The sequence below is a fragment of the Stylophora pistillata genome, chromosome 11 (assembly GCF_964205215.1).
Source record: "Stylophora pistillata chromosome 11, jaStyPist1.2, whole genome shotgun sequence".
In the NCBI taxonomy this organism is placed as follows: domain Eukaryota; kingdom Metazoa; phylum Cnidaria; class Anthozoa; order Scleractinia; family Pocilloporidae; genus Stylophora; species Stylophora pistillata.
The window spans coordinates 14,469,497-14,487,620 of record NC_142529.1 but is presented as its reverse complement, the minus strand read 5'-3'; the positions used below and the strand labels follow the sequence as shown (position 1 = coordinate 14,487,620).

Sequence of the window (18,124 nt, the reverse complement as noted above, 5' to 3'; positions counted from 1 at the left end):
AAGTTGGCGCACGATGAGGATCATGTTTTGGCCATTTGGGATTTAATGGATTTGAAAAGAAGTGCGAGGCCCTCCACCCAGTTTGTTAATTTAAACACAAATAGTAGTACCTCGCCCATGTGGCATGGTGCTAGGAACTTTGCAAATTTTAACCATATAAAAAAACCCATGTGGATTGCTCGTCTGCATCTGAAATAACGTGTTCGTTTTTTCATTGCCAGGATGAATGATACCTAGTGTTCTGCTTACTGCTCCAGAGTAAACAAGCATTAAGGTAATAAAACGTAAAGATGTTTTGTTTATGAGATCTAAATATAGAATTATGCTACTTTGCTCCAAGCTGACCTTCTTGAAAGAGGTATCTCGCATCTTGAAATCCAAAATTTGTCACCTAAATGAAAAGTTGAAAAGAGAAGAACAGGATAAAAACAGATCAAGACCAACCAAAGACGGAAAACGCACTTTGCAGAATATTACGGGAGGTAAAGTTGACCTCACCTGGGTTGACCACCTGTGTTGACCACCTGGGTTGACCACCTGTCTTTAGAGTAAGGAATAGGATGAGACATTTGGCGACTTAATGGCTGGCAATCATTTGAGGAAGTTCTAAAAACTTCTAAAAACCTTAAGAACTAGTCTCTGTAAGATTCAAACATCTTGAGAAATTAAGAATTTTCAACCCCCTCTTCAAATTTTGCATACAGTTAGGCATCCAGAGGGGATGCACAAAAATGCCCTTTTTAAATGTTGCCGCATTCTTGTTTCCGTGATAATAACGGCTGCTTGTTCGCAGCCAGGGGGACTCATTTTCATACAAAAACTTCGCCAAAAGAGTATGAAATGTCCATCTCTCTATCAAATTTGTACTCCTACCATACATGGTGAAATTATTTGTCTTTACTTTGATGCATTCAATTTTCCCGGAGAGTGGATTTGAACACACTAATCAATTATTTTATCTCGGTACAGTTTCGGTCATTTTCTATGTTAGGATGAGATAGGAAGAGGGCTTGTCTAAATTTCTCCAAAAGTACACCGATTCTGGAACTGACACTATGCACCTCGTTGGCTATAGTACTGTAGTTTTTAATACGCAAGTTCAAAAATCATATATCGCACATTTTGGTGATGTTTGCATCAAATGTTCTTAACAGCAAAATTTTACGGCAAACGGAATGTGCATGGCTTTGAAAGAGTGTTATGTTATGAGCAATATCCGGAAGAAAATTATCGCTTCTGGCTGTCATCTTTCAAAAAAAATTGATCAGCTTTCATGAAGGACTATTCGACGTAACGATAAACATATAGTACAGGGTTCTTGCTAAATGTTTTGGATAGGAGGTAAAAAATAAGAAAAAGCTGGTAACTTTTTACCTTCCCCGCATGCTGGGGGTGTGCGGGCCGCAAAGGCCCCTATTGGGGTCTACAGGTAGGCTTTCCACGTGTAGACGCCATGTGGTTAACCATTACGTTTTTCAATGAATACTGGGCCTTTTCGTTTGTTCACAAGAAGAATGGAAAGGAACATGGCGGAGGTCATTTCGCGAGGTGACAGCGAGGGATGAATTTGGTCAAAAAAAGCAAGATTTCTTTAATATATATGATGTATTTTTGAACTGGTAACATGTGATAGATATCTTCATAACATTAGTTGGAAGGAGACAAGTAATATTTTTCCAAACAAATTTTAGAAAATCGGTGTAGGGCGTAAAATTAGCGTTTTTTAAATGCCACTTCGCTCCTAAATATTCCAAAAAGGTAGCCAATCCCAAAAGGTTGGTCGCCACTTTTTATTTCTAAAGACATTGAACTAGATAGACTCTCCAAAATTATAAAATTAAATACAATGTAGTTTCTCAGAAGCAATAAAAATCAAAGAATCTTGAAGACCTTTCTTTTTAACAAGGATAAATTGCTCCTCATACAGTTATCATGGAACAAACTCACCTGCTTCAACATATTTATACATATTCAATACCCAGCCATTGCACTGCTGAAAATAGTTATCAAGTAACAACTGAGTGAACAATCACTTCATCAAGAAATAAGTGGAAACATTTTCTCTTTGTTTATTTCTCTGCTTATCGAGCAGTATGAAAAAAAGGCCTCTAATACCGTGAACTTTCAAATGAAGATTTAAACCATGAACTTGATGGTCTGCAATGCCTGTTGCGGCTGATTGACGCACGGCCGTCGCCTGGGTTGCTGTACGGGACTTTTAAGTTCTCGTGCATGCGCGGTAGCGGCCTCTTCGAACAGTGCCACGAGGCTACCGAATCAAAACCTCTCTCTATTTCTCTCTGTATATCGTTCAGTGTCACGATTTTACGGTCTTAAAGTTACGTTAAGGATTGTAACTTTTAGGGTGAGTTTCCTCAAAGACTTCGTGAAGGTTTCATTAGGGACCTTAAGCAGTCAGGACGGCAACGCCAAGGAAGACTCCGATTAAAAAACGAATTTCTACTCTTAGTTAGAATTTCAAACATGGCTGCAGGAGCTTACTGTCTCATTTGGCGCCACAGCTCAACTTCAGTATGACGTATAAAAGTAGCGTTGAGTTCCAAATGAAAATTAAAATAATTTGCCGTCGCGGTTTCGGTTCGCAGACGACGCAAATTCTTACGATTTCACATTGTTGTTTTGCATAGGACGGCTAAGAAATGTAAAAGTTTCAAAACGCACGTGCTGACCTATTTTTCTGCCAATTAGATCTCTTGTTTTTCCACGTCCTCGTTGCCGTCGCCGTCTTGGTTGCTTAAAGTCCCTATTTTGCACGGTTTGTCACCGTTCGCGGCAACAGTTTCAACTCGGCCTCACGGAAGTTTTTCTACGGATTATGGTTTAACCTGCACGGATAACTGTGGTTCACTCAATTTTTCGGCGGGTTTCCGATGGATTCATGGTTGTAAAGGTTGACTACGGATATGGAAAAAGTCAACAGGAAATCTTCGGTTTGTTTTGAAGAGGTCAGTTTCAAATGTGTCGCGTTCACGTTCGTCTTCAATGGATACGGAATTATTTCGTGTTATATCACCAGTTAGCTTCTCAAGTTCAGTACCTGCTCCAATGTCACTCCATGTAAGCTCTACTAACATGTATGTATCAAGGCCACAAGGTCCCCCTCAAGCAAATCCCCTCGCAACATATGCAATAAAACAGAAAGGACCCCTGTACAAGACCCCGATTATGGCATGAAACCCAGCCTGCGGTCATATATTCCGCTGGAAATCAACCGATGGGGATTACACAAACACCACAGTATTTATATGGGTTTTAAGGCTACTCAACGTACTTGTCTTCTAACTCATAACCAACTCAAGGACACTACGTTTCAGGTTATTTTTTACATTCCAAAAAAATCAAACGGAATTGTCTCAAACTATAGATACCCAGCAAGCGAAGTCTTTTACCATCAAGCGAGCCACCTATGTTTTATGGCGACGTCATGTAATTTCCCTCATTCATGACCGCCTTTAAAACATCGACGACTCCTGTAAAAGTTTGTATTTTCTTGGCCAGTACATCTCGGATAAAGTTAAAGAAGTTATTCACAGCTGCCTAAATCAGAAGGATGCTAAGAAGAAGCTAAGGGGCTGTTAAAGAGAAAATTCGGCGATCCATTTAAGATAACTAACGCCCATATCAAGAAGCTATCTTCCTGGACATCAATCACACCGAACAATGGCTCAGCTCTCCAAGATTTCTCTATCACCCTTGATCAAGTGAAGTCCATGATGAAAGGCACATCACATATGGGTGATTTCAACACTGCTCACGTACTAAGACAACAGTTGGAAAAGTTACCACGGCATTTGAGAAGTAAATGGACCGAAAACAACAGTGGGACCATGAGTGTCAAAGGAAAAATCGCTGACTTTAAGGAGTTTTCACAATTTGTGCGAGAACAAGCCGAACTTGCCATAGATCCTGTTTTCTTGAAAGTGTTAGCAAGTAAAATTGCGAAGAGCGAGACAAGCCCACTCACGTTAAGTTCATAAAAAGGCCATTTAAGAGAGGAAGAGGAACAAGCCAAGTCACAAACGCACATCGAAAATGTAGATACCAACGGACAGAAACGAGGTATTTATGCAAGAAACTACACAATCTGAATGAGTGCGAACACTTGTTGAAGAAATCTTTGAGTGACCGGCGAAACTTTGTTTTGGAGAAGAAGGTATACTTTCGTTGTTTTAGTGACCAGCGCATTGCAAAGCACTGCAAGGAAAGGCTTAAATGTAAAACTTGCAGTTAGCACCACGCAACGATTGAATAAAGAGATCGAACGACACGAGTGACAAGAATGTTTGAATTGGACTTCTCCAAGAAAGAAAAGGGACAGCATTGTCACGGGATGATATCAAGCTCTACCAAACAACGGAAAATGGTGTTGTCTACGTAGAAGACAGGCATTACGAGATGCCCCTCCCATTTAAACATCAGAACATTCCGCTCCCAAACAACTATGCGAAAGCAGAGAAGCACCTGAATAGCCTAAGGAAGCGTCTGGTGTCCGATGCCAGATATTACACAGACCACTGCAGCTTTATGTCTGAAATAATCTCCAAAGGATATGCTCGTAAGGTGGGAGAAGAATTCAAAGGTCAATACGTTTCTTTTGTTATAGGTAAGGCTCGCGTAACGCCAAAGAAGACAGTCAGCATCCTTGGGCTGGAATTGGCGGCTGCCACTCTATCTCTAAAGATTGGTAACATTTTGAAGGATGAGTTGGAGTATGGAAACATTGAAGACCATTGGACGAACAGTAAGGTCGTTCTAGGGTTTATAAGCAACGAATCTAATCGTTTTCACGTCTATGTAGCCGATAGAGTTCAGCTTATTCCTGATCACACTACCCCAGAACAGTGGCACTAGGTGGACTCTACGTCGAATACTGCAGACGAAGGTTCGAGGGGCACACTACCGAATGACTTTGTAGAAAAATCAGAGTGGATAAAGGGACCTGACTTCCTTAGAGCACCCAAAGTCAGCCGGCTGAAGGAAGAGAACTACGAGGACCCCGTAAACGCGATTATCTGGAGGTTAAGAAAATTGCAGTTAATACTAGTACGGTGAGAGACTAAGCAGATTCTCAAGTTGGCAGAAAGTCACGATAGCTGTAGCGCTTTGTTTGAGATAAAAACCTCAGAAATAAAGTCGTATCCAAAAGGAAGGAGCCCAGTGATGGTACATTTGGGCAGGAATCGACCGAGGATACCTCTGCTAACACAGGACCCAGTGTCGCCGACGAAGAGGAAGCAGCGGTAGAGATAATAAAGCAATTGCAAAGGGACGCGTTTCCTTCAGAAATAAAAGCTCTCCAAAACATTCAAGCGAACGCCAAGTGCGGTAGTCGTACACTGGACAAAGAAACGAAGACTGCGTTAAAGAAGACAAGTTTTCTTCACAAACTGGATCCATTCCTAGACAGAGACGGTATCATAAGAGTTCGTGGACGAATACATAAGGCAGATCTGTTAGAAGCTCTGAAGACCCCGATCATCCCGCCAAAGTGAAGCCATGTCACCTCACTGGTTATCATTCTCACACATGGAAGAACACACCATTTAAACAATAGAGTGTTTCTGTTGAGGAACTATCGGCTGATAGTTGCCCCGCGGAAATTTGATGTTCTTAAAACATATATACTAGTTTTAAGAATATCAAATTTCCAAGGGGCAACTATCAGACCGATAGTTCCGGGACATAAACACTCTATTGTTTTTATCATTCACCACTAAATTTTCTTCCGCGCCCACAGCTTGTCACAAATGTCAATAATTCGCAACCGTACATTGGCTAAATAATACGTTATACCTGTCAGAATTGAAAAGTCACTGTTTTTCCGATCTGCCTAACTTCGCGGCCGTCAAACTATTCAAAACTTTTCACGGATGAGTACTATCAATCCAGGTATTTTTCGCGGACGGGCACTATCCATCCGAGTATTTTCCGCGGGCGGGCACTATGGGCTGATAGTGTCTCTCCACGGATGAACACTATAGCGTCACGTGATCGATTTAAACCAATAAGAACCGGAGAATATATAGTGGTGAACTGTAAAGTGGAAGAGGGATTACCTTGAACGAAATTCGTTCCAGTGGCTTGTGGATTATCAGCGGAAACACAAAGGTGAGACAGTTTATTTCCAACTGTGTCACATGTCGTTATCTGTGAGGTACCCCGGGAGAACAAAAGATGGCTGACGCATCAAAGTCGTGCGTGCAGCAAGCACCCCCATTTACCTATTGTGGTATAGATTTCTTCGGTTCTTGGTATGTTCAATGAATAAGAACTGTCGCTGTTTACCCATGTAGATTTCGACTCCGGCATGAAGAAAGAAAACCTGACAAGAGAACCCTTTTTTTTAGAGGGAAAAATTTATTATTCTGCGTCGTAACCGCTTTTCTTTTTAAATAAAAAATCACACTATGAATATAATTCTTTAGCGCGATCTACAGCTAATTAAATATGGGCAAAGAATGGTACGTTCTGGGAATAACGATCTAAACAATCTTCGGGTAATTGAATATGCAATAGCATGTTGCAACATCCTCCTTCTTTTAGAGGTGATGACATCAGTGAACAGAAAACTTTGTATAGGATTCTTGCACCCGTGTACTCTAAAAATGGAACACATTTCACATTCTTGTATGCGTGAAAGTGGAGGTGCTGATCCGAAAACTTGTCACACGCTTACGAACAAAGAAAAGAAGACTAATGATATTCGTCATGAACAGCTATGACAGCTACAATTACTCATACGACACACTACAAATACATTTCTCTTAAACTCTTATAGTGTCTCTAGATTTGTTCAATTAGACTCGTAGGTGGTTCAATAGCTCTTCGTGGACGAGACAACGCAATTTCGACAGGGGTCTTTTCCGGCACACACTGTTTGGGCAATGACTTTGGTGGTGGCTGGTCAGCAATATCAGTTGCTCTTGAGCTGGGATGTCTGACAAGTACAGGTCTCGGTGACTTTTTTTCTGTTCCGGGAATTACCAAGGCCTAGTTCAGTTCCTCTGCTTGGCTTTCAATCGCTGGACGAATATGGCGACGATTCCTGAAGTACAGGGCACCGGATTTAGTCTGTACCTCATATCGCCTGGGCGAACTTCCACTTGAAGATCCTTTAGATACTCTGCTCTTAATGAAGTTGGAATCACAAGTGGATGTGCCTTGAATATCAGGCCATCTTCAACTGCGAGTTCTTCACGGTAATTCCAATAATATTGCAATCGTTCTGGGAGTTACTGCCTCTGAAGCGGCCAGCCGTGAAAGATGTAATGCCTTATCTGGTTCAAGGCCGAATCAGCGGTGGTGGCAACTCTGGTTCTGTCAAGTCGGTTGTCTGTAGTTAGAACATTTGAAGTGATGTGGTGCACTGGAATCACATCCATCTGCTTTGAGTCCATAGGCTTTGGACTGAGAGGGTCGACTCGACTAAGGGCGTCTGCAATTGAGTTGTCCTTCCCATAGATGTACTCGATTTTAATTTCGTATATTGCAAGCCTCAGAAGAAGTCGTTGAAATATCGGGCTGGCAGTGGCAATACCCTTCTTCCAAACCGTTGCTAGAGGTTTGTGATCTGTTTCAACCCTGAGTGGTTCACCATACACATAGTAATAAAGCCTCTCCATGGCGAACACCACTCCTAGCAATACCCTCTCGATGTTAGTATAGCGTTCCTCGGCGGGAGTGAGACTTCTGGATACGTAGATCACTGGTTTTCCTTCTTGCAGCAATGCGGCACCCAGCCCTTTCATTGAAACGTCAGTCTAAATAACGTGCTCTGCTTTGCGGTCCAAGTACGCGAGTGCTGGGGTCCGGGAGAGCTCTTCTTTGATGCCATCGAAGGCATCTTGATGGGAAGAGTCCCAGGTCCATTCCGTTTCTTCCCGAGGCAGTGATCTGAGTGGTTCGAATAGTCTCGTCAACTTGGCTGAGTAGCGCTTCAAATAATTGACCATTCCCTGGAAACTCTGTAGAACTTTCTTGTCTTTTGGGGCTTTCATCTGTTTGACGGCCTCAACCTTTTTGTCGTCGCTCTTCATACCCTCTGGCGTGATAATCTGTCCGAAAAATCGCACTTAGTTGTTTTGAACTGCAGCTTCTTTGGATTGAACTTAATTCCGTTCATTCGGGCTGTTTCGTGTAACTGAAGTAGATTTACGTCATGATCCATGGAATCCACCCCTCTCGTGAGAATGTCGTCAATGCATCCCGTGATTCCTTTCACTTCTTTAAGAACTACATTCAACCTCTCCTGAAGTACGTCTGCGCTGACTTTGAGACCAAAGGGAAGTCGGAGCCACTTGTATTTCTCCCATGGAGTGTTGAAGGCAGTTTAAACTGAACTTTCATTGTCCAATTTAACCATCCAGTAGTCCGACTTGGCATCAACAAGCTTAAAATATTTTCCTCGGTGGAGTTCAGCGCTAACTTCATCAATAGTCTTCGTGTAATGCTGGCTTCTTTTGATGCCCTTGTTAAGGTCCTTTGGATCTAAGCATAGTCTAATTGATCCATCAGGCTTAGAGACAGGAACGACGCTGTCGATCCAGTCTGTGTGTCCCTGAACTGGTTCAATGATTCCCGAACTGTATAATTTCTCAAGCTCTTCTTTGTATGCTGCTTTCTCCTTCTCAGGTACTGCTCGTGATGGATGTTGTACAAGTTGTGCGTCTGGCTTGAGTTGGATGTTATACTTGCCCCCTGGTAGTTTTCCTATACCTTTGAATATATCTCTGAATTCGGATAATACGTACTCCTTTGTCAGGGGAAAATAGTGCTGTTATCCAACACCTCACATGTAGGCTTGCTAATCTTACTGGAATCTGGTCGCAGAGCGTTAACACTTGTATGGATTTGCGGCATACTGGTTAAGGAGGGCGGGGTTACCTCTGGAAAGGCAATTTACCCGACTTGCTGGGCTGTAAACTCGTGCAATCAAATTCAATTGCGCGAGCGTGCTTCAATTTCCACTTGTGCACGCCGGTGACTTCAGCAGACAAATGTCTCGCGAAGAAATTTTTTTCTCGCGAGTGACTTCGAACAAGCCGATGAAGATCTGCTTACTTTTTCTTTGGGAATAAACTTTTTTACCCCCTACAAAGAACCCAGAGAAAGGAAAAACAAAACAATCAACGGTTTAATCTCGTTTCGCAACTCTTCATTTCCACGCTTGAATTCACCTATCAGTTTTTTTACCAATCTGAGACAAGATCATTGAAGAATAGCGAAATACTTTTCAGAAACAAAATAAACAACGCATTGAAGCGTAGGAGAGGGAATTTCCGCCCTTTATACATAAATTACCGCGTTCAAAATGTTATAAAACAATTTTTGATGTTTCAGCTATGCGTTCAACAAGACCTGAAGCACTTGGGAAGTTTGGAGAGCACTCAAGAAACTAGAGTTGCTCTCGGCTGCGCCTCGAGCACCTCTTAGGCATCTTTTGTGCTCTCCAAACTTCCCGCGTGGTTCAAGTCTCGATGAACGCACACTAACGCATGAACCAATTGTTAATAGTGATTCTGTACGAAATACCAAATTGTACTTTACAAGTATTGAACCCAATAAAAACTAGTAACAGAAACAGGATATTTAATGGAAGAGCTAAGCTCATATATTTAACCTTACTATTTCAGTTGCGTTTGTCAGTTGTTAGTGCCACCTTCGAACTTGTGTTCACAGACATTCTTGATTTTTTCAGCAAGGGAGGTGTTCGTCCTAGCATCATAGTTTTTTTTTTAAATTGGCCGTCACAGTTTTGCTAGTATTTTCTTGGTTTGAACCCACGTATGGCTCATTTGTTATCTCGTAAGAACTAGTGTGAACTTTCCACATTTGGCCAGCTTTCAAGCAATGAAGTTCGTGAACCGGCCCATTCCATCGTTTACGAAGAGCGAGCTCACGACAACACAAGTTGTCGCAGTCTGATTCCCAGTATCCGCGGTTTACGCAAGGAGCGCCTAGGACCATGATCCCCCTTTGGGCGACCAAAACGGCTTCCATTTTCATACTCGGGCTTTCCTACGGAAGCCCGAGTAATTATCGAAAAAAATCCGTTTCTCGTCTTCTTATGGAAACCTCATGGAAAATTAAGTCGTCACGCCATTTTATTGGCAAATGGTCGGTAGAACGGTATCCGCCGCTTTCGCCCCCTATCGAGTTCGGCCCTTCGAGTTCACTCCTAACTTACACCGTGTTCGCCCCAACACTTTTCGAGTTCGACCCCGCCGAGTCGAGTTCGCCCCCAGATTGAATAATGTCTATTTATTTTTTTTCGAAAATTGCAAACAAGTTAGAACCAAGACAAGTTTTGAATTTTATTTGACTGACTGCCATTTTGAAAGTTCATAAGTGCGTGGGAGCTGGGGCGACTGGAAACAAGGAATAAACAAACCGGAAACAACAACAACAATTTAACATTTATATAGGGCAAACTACTATATAGATAATCAGTCGCGCTTTTTTACAATCAGTTAAGGTGAGATCGGACGTCAGAATTCATCAGGCGCACTATGCAGCCACTAAAGTCCATGTATTGATCTCACCTTCCCTCCCCAATTCACCCTAGATTAGGCACTACACAAAGATAGACCACAACACCGGGCACTACGTGCCCGGTGAACAACTATGCTTGAACGTTCGTTGGTCATGACCTTCATAGATTAGGTGGCTCCTAAAAGATCCGTTTTTTAACTTGACCGAAACCTACGTGCCCGGAAACAACTATGCTGGAACTTTCGTTGGTCATGACCTTTATAGACTAGGTGGCTCCTAAAGGATCCGTTTTTTAACTTGACGGAACCCAAAGGCTTAAAGTCTTAAAGTCTTAAATAATCAGAGCGTGATCAAATCGTGGTTTCGTAAACTCTTATTACAAGGCTAACAACATAAGTAATGCTGTCGCGATGGACGCGAGGTTTGCATCTTCTCAGGTCTTGCTGTTATGATCAACACTATGCGATGAAAGCGTGGTTTGCATCTTCTTAAGTCTGGTTGTTATGAGCAACACATTTCGTGTTCGTTGGATAAACCGAGGCTGTTTCACACCTTTTCCAGTCCGAATAAAAAGTTGAGCAATGTTGCTTTGATTTAAGTGCGGTTCCCATTATCACTTACTTCAGTGTATACAGTTGCTTCCGGTAACCCTAGATTGCCGAAATTCAAAATGGTCGTTGCTGACTTGACATTTGGCACATTCTGCTAGAACCTTCGTCACAAATCAACTCATTTGGACAGCACTCAATCAAGGGGCGTACTCGACTCGGTGGGGTCGAACTCAAAAAGTGTGGGGGCGAACTCGGTAGGGGGCGAACGCGGTGCAATTCGGTAGATCAGCCGAATCAGTCGACAAAGAAGTATAGCAGTATATCGTCAGAGAACTTAGAATTGTTCAAATTCCCATGAAAGAAGGTGCAGCACTCGGAATCTGGATGATATACACACGATTTGAGGTATATGCTTGTGGATACGTCGGGTAGCCCCGTACGAAAGCTGATGAATTTTTGTAGCCACTACCTCCTACAGGATGCGAAGCCACAAAAGGTGTCGGGACAAGTGATTGACTGAATGAGTGAGTGAGAGTAAATATAAAATTCCCAGTTTGACCCAATTTTGACCCGATGTTTTACAGTGCTACTCAATTTTTTTCTTTTTTTTGGAGTATCCTAGTAGTTTGACATTAATTTGCATTTGATACAGAGTTCATATTGAGTTCTTTCCCTTTGTGATTTCTGGATTATACTTGAGCTTCATTCACAAATTACCCCTATGAAGAGTAGAGGTCCACAGAGATTTTTACATTTTTAAAAACTAGATATTGTAGCCAACAAGGTGTATTTTTCAGTTCCAGAATCAATGTACTTTAAGAGAAATTCAGATAAACATTTTCCCGGTTTTACTCTACACCAAAAATGACCAGAACTGTACTGAGATAAATGATTAATCAGTGTCTTTACTTTCGCTATCAGTGCAAATTGAATGTATCGAGTAAAATTGAATGATATCACAATGCATGGCAGAAATACCAATTTGTAATGTCACAAAGAGCTTGAAATAGAGAAATGAACATTTTACACTTTTATGGCAATGCTTTTGTATGTACTTAGTTTAGGCAGCAAACAATTAAAGTCCGCTAAGCTTTGTAATGTGCCATTTTAAATCTAAACTAATTACAATAACAATGAGAGAGCCAAATGATCATAAAGGGCATTGGTCAATGTTTTACGCAATCAAACTTGAGCATGTGATAAGGTGGATATGAATCCCCTGTGTTTTTATGAACTTCCTCATGATGTATTTTGATGTGATAACCACTTTGCAGGAAAATAAGTGAAGCCAACAAATGTGCTTTTGAATTATCATCACCTAACCAGAAAAAAATCTAGTTGACGCCTCCATCTTGCAGTAAGTGTCCTACATTGATGTGGTTTTTTTTCACTTAATTTTTTGACCAACTAAAAACTACCAACTTGAAGTTTACACAAGTGATAAACAAATAAGATTACGGCTTTCATTGATATTATTGAAAAAGTCCCTTTATTTTCCTGAAGGGATGCTTCAGCCACAAATCATTTTTCTGATAGTAATATCATTAGTGGACCAATGCTCAGGTATGTCAACACTCTATTTCTATCACCTTCACATAATTAATGTGTAACAGGTTTTATCAGACACCTCAGAGTGAGAAATTTTTGAAATGTGATTGGCTAAGACAGTTTACCTTTTGTAATAAATAGAAATTTCCTGTTCATTGCTGAGAAGAATTCTCAGTCCTGATTTCAAATATAAAACTACTTTTAGTAATAATTGAAATGATAATAATCCATTACGGCAAATGGATGTTTCTGAATGAGTCAAGGGTAACAATTCATTTAAAAGTATGACTATTTCAAATTAGTGTGAATTAAGTTCAATTCGAAAATGTTTTTTTAACAAATAATTATATGATTTTCTTTCTTTTCCTGTGTACATTTCTTAATAAATGAGGAGGCAGCGTGGCCGAGTGGTAAGGGTGCAGGACTTGCAATCCAGTGTCCTGGGTTCAAGTCCTCCGCCCTGCCACTCACTGGATTTGTTCTCGGTTGCCCCTAGCTCAACTCCTCGGCTGCACTCTCTAAATAGCTCACTGGTCTGCCTCCTACCAGTGGGGATTTTCAAGCACTTAGTTAGTCTACATTGTGGCTGAAAAGCCCGCCGTTTGGGGGAGCTCCAATTAAAAGATATTATTATGATTATTATTGTTATTATGGATAAGTGTCTGAATGATTTTACCCACCATTAATTAGAAATTCATGTGTGTGGCTTTATCCTCTTCCTGAAGGTAGAAGTATTGATAGTTATCAGTTTGTCAATATTGATTAAAATTTTAATGATTTATATAATAGATATGGATTTATATGAAAGTTAGGCACGATCATTTAGCAATGAATCTGCTTGACTACTTGATGTACAAATAGACTGAAACAACTCCCGAGATGACTCTTTTTTCATTAAAAACTTTTATTTTTTTTCCTCTTGATGTGAAATTTTGTGAAACAAATCAGTGTGTCTTCATGCTATTCTCCACTGTTTAATAAGAATGTAAATTGCCTTTTTGTGTGGATATTATTGTAATATAATAACATAATTACTATCAGAGTTGATTGAAATTTTAGTAATTCCTGTTATCCTCACAAAAATCTTTTAATCAAAATCAGGGGACAGTATGCCAACTGAATGAATTTAACTTTTAAGATGATAATCTTATCTGTTGCTTAAGTATAAGTTTCATCCTTTTGATTTTTTCGTGTGGATTTTTGTGAATCAACTCAGTATCTAAGTCTCTCCATGCTTCTATTAACAATTCTTTCATAAGAACGTGACTGGCATTGTGATATGGGGACTCGTGTAATATTTACTGTCAGTTTTGATAACAATTCACCTTAGTACTAATGTGCATGTTTGTATTAATAATGCTCCTTAGATAATTGACTTCCTTCTAATTTAGTCAGTGGGTTATTATTATGGTAATTAATTACTGTACCACTGTCATAATCTTCTATAAGAAAATTCATTACCTGACTCGTGAATTCCGCGTTAAATTGCACTTGAAAACCGATATCGCACGAATCGCGAAGCGATTGGTAATGAATTTTCCTTGAATCGCATCATTGAATTAAAATAGGAAAACAAGAAAACAGCAATAATATTGTTTGTTTTCATACTGGGCGCGGGCCCCAGAAAGCCATTTCGAAGTCAACTGTCAGAACTGTCATTGCGTTAGCGAATAGGAAGCAAGGTCAGTCGTGTACGTTAGAACCTTCGACATCTTTTATTTGAACCTTGTTTTTACATTCGGTTTCAAACTTTTTAAACACAGTTCACACTATTTAGGGATAATGGTGGTATTTCACTGAATTTACAAGCCGTTTATTTTTTAACATCTTTTTTTCAAATTTCCACTGAATTTGCTCGAGTAATTTACACCTTTTATCTCTTTGGCGGCAAAACGCGGGAAAAAAGTGAAGTGTGCAAGCGAAAGCACTGAAAGTTTAACATCGCGATTAATATAAGGTGAGTACCTTGAAGTGTAAATACGTGTATTGATCGATATTTTATTCTTTTAAAAACAAAGAAGTGTTTCATGAGAAATCCAAAAACTTTGACCTTTTTATTTGTAGAAATTCACTACAGGCAACTGCCACTAGCTGAATCGTTGGGATGAGCATTCGACTGAAAGTTGATGGAAATATTCACTGGAGAGTTGTTCAACGATACATTGGTGAACAGTCTACCTAGAACTCTTGCTTTTAGGCCATTACTGCCGTTATTCATTGCTGTTGTATTATCACCAGCTACTGATGGGAGTGCAAGGCTGTTGACATCAATTTCTCGCAAAGCTTCAGTGCGTGGACCGCCTCTGGCGTTAGCAGCTGTAACAGTCGTAATGGTACGACTGAAAACTCAGCCAACTTGCTTGACGTCCTTCGTTGTTTTTCTAAAAGATTATGGCTGTAGGTGGATATTGAACCCCGGTTGGCGTGACTTGTTAGCTCTGAGATTGTATTTTCTGGGCCGTGTTCACAGGATTTTCTTGCTTTCGCGTTGTCTCGAGCGAAAGAGGTTTTTCATGCCTCTCCAAGAATTTATAGTTCAGTTCAAAACAAGGAAGAACCTCAGGTTCACTTTGAAAAACGCTTTTTTTGTTTTTGGCTCTTTAAAAGGTCACAGTGGTTTTGAAAACATTTTAAATCGACTTAGAAACCAAACTTTGTAACAATTTGACGATAGTTGTCATCCTTACGTAGGTGCGAAACAATTTCACTTAGCCTCGTTTTCAATTCGCAATTCCACACTAAATACCTCGCTTCCTTAACCAATCAGAATGCGAGATTGTATTCAATGATGCGATTCTAACCTAAAATAACCCCCTAACATCAGTATGCATATTCTCCATAATGTTCTGTATACATTTCCTATGTCTATAACTAGAATTTGTTAAATAGTCATGAGCTTCTTTATTTGTGGATCATCTCTTTTATTCTTATGGCCTTAGTACTTGATTAAGGTGTGATATTGTTAAGAGAAATCAAATGCAAGTAATGTTTGGGGTCAATGAAGGATTTTTAATTTAAGAGTATCCTGAATGAAAATGAATTGATTTTATTGAAAAATGTTCGTTTTTTAACGTTGACTTTCATCTTTTTCCTTTTCACATTGATGTTTGAACAAATCAGGCAGTAAGTTTTTCAAGCTTTGATGTTTTTTTTTATCAAGAGTGTTCACTGTTTTTCATTTTATCACTTGTGTTTGTATTCACGATGCTCCTTTAATAATTGACCATAAAAGAATTTCTTCTCAGATACAATGAAATATATGAAGTTCATATATTTTGTACTGCGATATTAGATACATATGATGCACGATCCTCGCAGTAGATAGCGCTATTTAAGCAATCAGACCTGAAAAAAATCAGGCCTGTACGGGATTCGAACCACTGACCTCTGCGATACTAGTGCAGCGCTCTACCAATTGAGCTAACAAGCCAACTGGGAGCAGGCCATTAAGTTGATTGGTAATAAACCCGTGAAAGTGATAAATGAGATACAATGAAATATATGAAGTTCATATATTCATGTTTGCCCGAGAAGCAAATATGCTACTTTTAAGAACATCAAGTTTCCAAGTGGCAAGTATCAGACCGATAGTTCCGAGACGTAAACACTCTATTGTTTTTATTGTTCACCACTAAATTTTCTTCCGCGCCTACAGCTTGTCACAAATGTCAATAATTCGCAACCGTACCTTAACTAAATAATACGTTATACCTGTCAGAATTGAAAAGTCACTGTTTTTCCGATCTGCCTAACTTCGCGGCCGTCAAACTATTCAAAACTTTTCACGGATGAGTACTAGCAATCCAGGTATTTTCCGCGGACGGGCACTATCCATCTGGGTATTTTCCGCGGGCGGGCACTATGGGCTGATAGTGTCTCTCCACGGATGAACACTATCGCGTCACGTGATCGATTTTAACCAATAAGAACCGGAGAAAATTTAGTGGTGAACTATAATGAGCTATATGGATGCTTGCTGGAGGTTGCTAAGAATGAAAAAAGCTTAAGAGTCGTGCTAGGCGATAGCCGAGAGCAACTCTAGCTTCTTGAGTGCTTAGAAAATCTCTCAAGTGCATCTATAACTCAATAGTGTACACTGTGGCCTCTGCCATTTGTTTTACAATATAACATTGCAACATTGTAGCAAAAGAGTTTTCTTTTATTTAACAAATATTACGTGACCAGAAAAAACAAGTGCGCACGGAAAAGTAGTCTTTGCATTTGATCATGTCACCAGCGTACACCCATGGGCAAATGGTGGACGCTGATTGACCAATCAGAGGATGCGGTTTACTTTGGTTATGTTATAATCACTGTTAGGGGTCAAAGCTGGACTGTAATTAGAGTCTCCAAAATAATAATGAATTAATTTTATTTTAATATATCTCTTTTTTTACAATTATGTGGATGTTTGTGAACAAATCAGTCTGTAAGTGTCTTCAATCTTTTAAATATTGTCGATCCGAAGTGTTCAATGTATTTCACCTCAGTAATATGGGTGTGTTTGTATTAAGATTGCTCCTTTAATAATTCACTTTAAAAGAACTCCCTCCCATTTAGCCAGTTGGTCATTATTACTACAGTTAACTACAGTATTACTGTCACAATTCTCCATCTTTTAACGTCCTGACATCAGTATGCATATTCTCCATACTTAAAAAATGCAGCATACACTATTGAGTCATGGATGCAAGTGGGAGGTTGCTGAGCATGAAAGAAGGGTAAGAGTTGCGCGAGGCGATAACCAAGAGCGACTCTAGTTTTTTGAGTGCTTAGCAAATCTCCCACGTGCATCCATAACTCAATAGTTTACACTGTGGCGTTTACCATTTGTTTTATGACACAGGATTCATACATTGTAGTGAAAGAGTTTTCTTTCATATAAAGAGTCTTACTTGACCAGAAAACACAAGTGCACGCGGAAAACTACTCTTTGCATTTGCTCACATCAGCGGTGTACACCCAAGGGCAAATGGTGGATGCTGAATTAACCAATCAGAGCGTGCAGATATTTTTATATTACTTACATCTTGTGTTATATAATTATTCCTTTTCATGTGGATGTTTTGAAATAAATCAGATGGTAAGTGTCTTCAATCTTTTATTCATTGTTCATCAATGGTGCTCAATAATAATGCTCCTTTAATAATTGATTTTCAAAGAATTTCTTCTGGTGTAAGCAGTTGATCCTTTTCTATATTTCAAAAGGGTATTTGTAAATTATTTATGTCTTCTGTTAAATAATTATTCCTTTTCATGTGGATGTTTTGGAATACATCAGGTCGTAAGTGTATTTAACTCTTTATTCATTGTTTATCAATGGTGCTCAATAATAATGCTCCTTTAATAATTGATTTTAAAAGAATTCCTTCTCGCGTAAGCAGTTGATCTTTTTCTATATTTCAAAGAGTTATTCTCATATTTATATCTTGTGTTATATAATTATTCCTTTTCTTGTGGATGTTTGGTATAAATCAGTTCGTAACTGTCTTTAACCTTTTATTCATTGTTTA

General features: G+C 39.7%; 1 protein-coding gene and 1 long non-coding RNA gene across 3 annotated transcripts in view; both read left to right on the top strand.

Annotated features, from left to right (window-relative positions):
* Positions 1-18,124, top strand: part of LOC111319115 (inactive tyrosine-protein kinase 7) — a 344,836-nt gene that overhangs the window by 284,055 nt on the left and 42,657 nt on the right. The gene's annotated exons all lie outside the window — the stretch shown is intronic.
* LOC111346243 (uncharacterized) lies at positions 11,603-12,766 on the top strand. The gene is made up of 2 exons (XR_015993535.1): positions 11,603-12,420; positions 12,567-12,766. It is a non-coding gene; the product is annotated as an uncharacterized LOC111346243 (long non-coding RNA).